This window comes from Fukomys damarensis, unplaced genomic scaffold (genome assembly GCF_012274545.1).
Source record: "Fukomys damarensis isolate Sample0158 unplaced genomic scaffold, DMR_v1.0_HiC HiC_scaffold_7, whole genome shotgun sequence".
NCBI classification, from domain to species: Eukaryota; Metazoa; Chordata; class Mammalia; order Rodentia; family Bathyergidae; genus Fukomys; species Fukomys damarensis.
This window is the reverse complement of record NW_022900919.1, coordinates 29,438,179-29,443,682: the sequence shown is the minus strand read 5'-3', so window position 1 is coordinate 29,443,682 and position 5,504 is coordinate 29,438,179.

Sequence of the window (5,504 nt, the reverse complement as noted above, 5' to 3'; positions counted from 1 at the left end):
TTTTTTTTTTTTTTTTTGGCAGTACCAGAGAGAGAACTGAGGACCTTGAGCTTGCAAGGGAGGCAGCAGCACCACTGAGCTAGATCCCTGGCTTCAGTATGTTCCTTTATAGTTTGCCACAGGTACCAGTTTCCGTGAGTAATTGAGTTTGGTTTTCTGTTCCTGTGGTTTTTACTTGGCTTTGTCTCAATGTTTTGGTTTTGGGGGATTTTGTTGTTATTCTTTGAGACCCTGTCTCTAAATCAATAAAAGTTTGAGACAGCTCTCATGGAGTTGCCCAGGGTAACCACTGATTGAGATCTTCCTGCCTCAGCCTCTGGAGTAGCTGGGGTGACAGGCTTGTACTCTTCATTCTCTGTCAGCTAATGGAATATCCAGTCCACAGCGTTTTGCTGCTACAGGTAACACTGTGCCTCTTCTGGTACCCAATAGACACGGAATAGAATGGGAAACAGGCGTGGGCTGTGACCTTGGCCAAGTCACCTACCTTCTGGCCTTGGTCCCTCATTCAAAAGTTGAGTACTGTTAAGACACAGTACTTAGTGCTGGAGGGGTAAAGGTGGTAACACTGGACCTGGCCTGCCACACCGTCAGCCACCTTTCTCACCATCAGTCGCCCTGGGACACCGCCTTGCTGGGCCTCCGCATGCCCAGGATAGTCGGATCCCCCTCCAGATTGGTGACAGGCTGATGTTCCCACTGCGATCCTGGATGCCCAGAGTCTCTCCAGAGCCCTGTGCCCACCAGCCTGCTCCAAGGCAGGGCTGCCGTCTAGTGGAGGGAGAGGCGTCCTGCAGCCCAAGGCTGACCGCCAGGTTTGTGCTTGTCTGTCCCGCAGCTCTGAATCAATCACCTGGAGCCTTCAGCTCTGGGATAGAGGAAATGCTGTGTGCAGTCTCGGCAGAGCCTCTTGGATCTGCTTGCATCTGGGTCGCTGATCACAAGAGAAGAGTGTTCAAAAAATAAAAATAGGGTGTGGTGGTGCCACCCTGCACCCCATCACTTGGGAGACCTGGGCCACATAGACCCCACCTCAAGATAGAGAGGAGGGGGCCAGTTAGTTCAGTGATGCTACCGCCTGCCTTGCAACGGCAATGTCCTCGGCACCCTGCCAACCCTGTGCCGAGTCCTCCTCCAGGCCCCCGCCGCCTCCCTGCAAGCCCCTCAGCCGGCCAGCAGACGTCCCCGTGGTCTTCATGTTTCACCTGGGAAACAGGGAAACCGAGCCTTGGAGGCAGTGAGCACCAAGTTGTGGCTGGGTCACACCTGCATCAGGTGGGCAGCGACCCTGCCTCTGGGCCATGGCTCATTTCCCCAGCCCCGGATCTCACTGAGCAATTGGGGAGGGACATCAGGGAACAGGGCCCCTACTGAGGCATGTAAAGTACTTGTACACAGGGTTCTCGGGGCCGTTTAGACAGTTTGTTTTTGGTTGTTTTTTTTTTTGAGACATTCCTCTCCTATATAGTTTAGGCTGGCCTCACATTTGAGGTGATCCTCCTGCCTCAGCCTCCCTCAGGCTGGGAATCACAGGTGTGCAATACCACCCCCAACTTGGACAGCTGCTAGCCAGTGAGAAGCTGGGGACAGAGAGCCCTCCAGGCTAAGCTGGGATGAGGCCTGTGGTCACGCTGAGGTGCTGCTGGGGCCCACTTACCAAACATACCCAGGTGGCTTCTTTCCCAGCCCCTCGATTCACCCAGTTCCTGGGGACAAACTGAGCAAGCGCTGCCTTGGGCCAGCTTCTGGGGTGCCCAAACCAGGACAGTCACTCAGTCAGTTGGACATGGGGGTGAGCATGGGAGGAGGTGGAAGCCAGCTGGCCACTGTCCCCATGTGCACGTGCAGACTGCCGGAGATGTGTGCAGCCAAGTTCCGGCACAGGTGAAAGCACACACAGCTGTCCCATCCTATTTGTCATTCCACCCATCTGCTGGCCCGAGAAGCTCACCCACGACAGCTAAAACAGTGCACGGGGCTTGGAACCCACTGGGAAAATGTCGGCCCCACAGGATGGAGGGACCGGAAATAGCTGGCAGTGGCAGCAATAGATTGGCCCTCTGGCAGAGGCTTGGGGTCTGGTGCATCTGGGGGCCTCTGTCCACCCCTTTCTGATGCCTGGCCATCTGGGTCCTCCAGGAACCAGCTCTTTACACCAACAGGAACTGGAGAGCCGAGTGTGGTGTCTACTTAGCACTCGGGAGGCTGAGGCAGGAGGACTGCTGTGAGTTTGAGGCCAGCCTGGGCTTCATAGTGAGTTCGAGTCCAGCCTGACGACCACAGTGAGACCCTCTCCAAAACAGAAGTGCCAGTGCAAAGGATGCTCATGGCACCATGAGACCAGGAAACAAGAAAAGCTGCCTTCTGGGGGCCAGTTTAGCTCAGTGGTGCCATGCCTGCCTAGTAAGCACAAGGTCCTGAGTTCAATTCCCAGTACTAAAAGAAAAGCTGCCTTCTGTTGAGGCACAAGTGGCATAGGAGCCAACGCTGTCCCATCTGCAGTGCCCCTCACCCTGCTGTGACTCATCCTTAGGCCAGGGGTGGTGCTGCCTCCCTAGCCCTTTCTGTTCATTTCTTTTTTATTTGGAGATGGTCTCACTAAGTTGCCAAGTTGCCCAGGCTGGCTCAACCTGCAGATCTTCCTGCCTCAGCCCACAGGTTTGTGCACCACTCGGCCGCCGGCTGGTTACTTCCCGCCATGCGTTCCTCTCAACGGTCTTCTGTCATCTCTGTGCCTCGGCTTCCCCAGGGCAGAGGAGGGAGCCAGTGGCTCCATGGAGCTCCTCCTGACAGGGCTAAGCAGCCCAGTGGCCATGACCCCACCTCAGTGCTCCTGGTGGCACTGAGCTCTCTGTCCCCACAGCCAGGGCAACCCCGTTCCCTAATGCTTAAGCCGGGACCGAAGCAGATGGACAGACAGATGTGTGGTCTCAAGAGCCTACGCAAGCCTGCAACAAGCCCGACAGGTCTATTTTAAACGCGCCCAGCCTCTGGCCGCTGCTCCTGGCCTCCTCAGCGTCAGCCAGGGCCAGAGATCCTTGGGCTCTCTTGCTTTCTAGCAGCTTAGTCCATCTCTCTACTTCTGCCATCGCCTCGCACACCCTGAGCAGACCCAGTACCAAGTCAGCCAGCAGGCTGGTCCTCCACTCAGAGCTCACCACGGGTGGGCCTGATGGTGCACCTGGGAATCCCAGCTACAAAGGAGACCATAACGTTGTGGTAAAGCCTTTGTCTAGCATACATGAGGCCTGAGTTCAGTCCCTACACTGAAAAAGAAACTGAAAGGCAAAATCCTCTCCATGGTACATGCTATAGACAGTTTATCAGTTTTTGTTTTGTTTTTGGTTGTTATATTTGAGACAGGCTCTCACTATATATAATTCAGGCTGGCTTTGAGCTATGTCACTCAGGCTGCCGCTTGTGGCCATCCTCTGCCTCAGCCTCCCAAGTGCTGCAATTACAGGCATGCGCCAACATGCCCAGCACTAGAGTTTTGTGTTGAATTTTTTGTTTGGTTTGCTTTTGGTGACAGTGTCTCCATGTAGTTCAGACTGCCCTTGAACTCACTGTGTAGCCCAGGCTGGCCTTGAAGTCTCTGGGCTCCTCCTGCCTCTGTCTACTGAGTGCTGGGATGGCAGGCGTGCACTACCACTCTCATTTTCAACGTGGTGAGCACCTATCTACTTGTTTATTATCTGCCTCTGCCCAAGACTGCGGTCTTTGCAGCAGGGACCAGGGTTTCTTTTTCTTGCCTTGATATCTAGAAGAGTCCCCAGCCTGCCGTGCACACTAGAGAAGTATGTATTGAACAGATGAATCTTGCTAATTAAAGAAAATCGCTCCTTACAATAACTCAAGGCACATGCCACTGAGGCATGCGGCCTTTCCTGACACAAGTGTGCTCGGGTGTGCTTTGGAGCCTCTCCGCATCAGCCATCAGAGCTGCGCGGTGCACACAGCGAGCCCCAGGTGAAGTTCTGGAGGCAGACTGCCTGCCTGGCCCCCAGGACAAAAAACCATAAAACAACCAAACTTCCGCTTGGCCAAGGAAGAAAAGACTCCGCAGAAGCCAAAGCTAAGTGACAATGAGGACAGCCAGCAGTGTAAATCGCAGTCTTGAGACTGTCTACCCAGGCAGGTGCGCACTTCAGGAAATATGGAGGAAAGAGGTCAGGATCGGGTGAAGTGGACGCGTCGCTTTCTCAGCAAGAGCAGCTGCCGGCCCGGTGCAGGGAGACCGCCCGGGCCACACCAGGATGACAAAGACACCCAACCGGCTGGGAGGCCGCTTCCCTATCAGATTGGCCAGGGCCCGAATTCGGGCACAGAATGAGCCCAGGGCAAGGACTGGGCTACCGCATGCTGCAAGCTGGCATGAGTTACCGGGGAGGGCACCAAGGCCAACTCTATTGTAGAAGGCACACGCAGGGACTGGTGGGCAGCTGAGCATAGCAGGCAAGGCCTGGGCTTGAGCCCACCACTGCAGACCGAAGGGTTTTTATCTAAAAAAAGAGGTTAGGAAAAAAACATCAATGCTGGATGCGGTGACACACACCAGTGATCCCAGCACTCTAAAGGCTGAGGCAGGAAGATCGCTGTGAGCTCGAGGCCAGCCTGAACTACATTAGCAAGACCCTGTCTCAAACTGCCACCCCCCAGGAAGGAAAATGCAAATAGACTTAGACTTATTCTAGAACAAACTACTTGATGCATTAAAATAGAAATACCAGCCAAGAATGGTGGTGCAAAGCCTGTAGTCCCAGCACTTGAGAGGCTAAGGGAAAAGGATTGCCACAAGTTCAAGGCCAGCCTGAGCTACATAACAAGACCTTGTCTCAAAAAGCAAAAATAAAATAAAAATACCAAGTACCACATAATATGCATAATATGCTCTCTGCTAATTCAGACTTTAAAAGAAACAGTGAAAGGCAAGAATACACAGCTTGCTATTCATTTCTATATGGGTGAAGCTAAATGAGAAGCTGGTGACAGCAGCTAACCAAGATAGTAGAGAGGTTTTGGAGAAGACTTTTCTCTACATACATTATTATATAAGTATGTCTGCAATTTCTTCCCCATCAGGAGGCTGAGGCAGGAAGATCTCTGAGCTCCAGCCCAACCTGGGCTATATACCAAGTTCAAGGCCAGTCTGAACTTCATAAGGAGATACTATCTCAAACAAAATTTCCTCCCCAAATACCACCTAACCTGCAGCAACTGATTCACTCAGCTGCAAAGCAGATCCTTTATCAAATGACAGTGATGCTGGGAGACAGCTGAGCTGGGGACCTCCGCCTCCAGGGACTTCTCTCCTCCACCTGAAGCCCCAGCACTGCACCAGTTGCCCCACCTGCTCAGCCACTCATTGTCCTGGCCCCTTACTTAAACCCAGAGATCTGAGGCCCATTCACACCCTCAGCACCCCAGGATTAGGCTGCAACTAGATGTCAGCGGACCCCGTCTTTTTCTTTTTTTTTTTTTTTTTTTTTTTTTTTTTTTTTTTT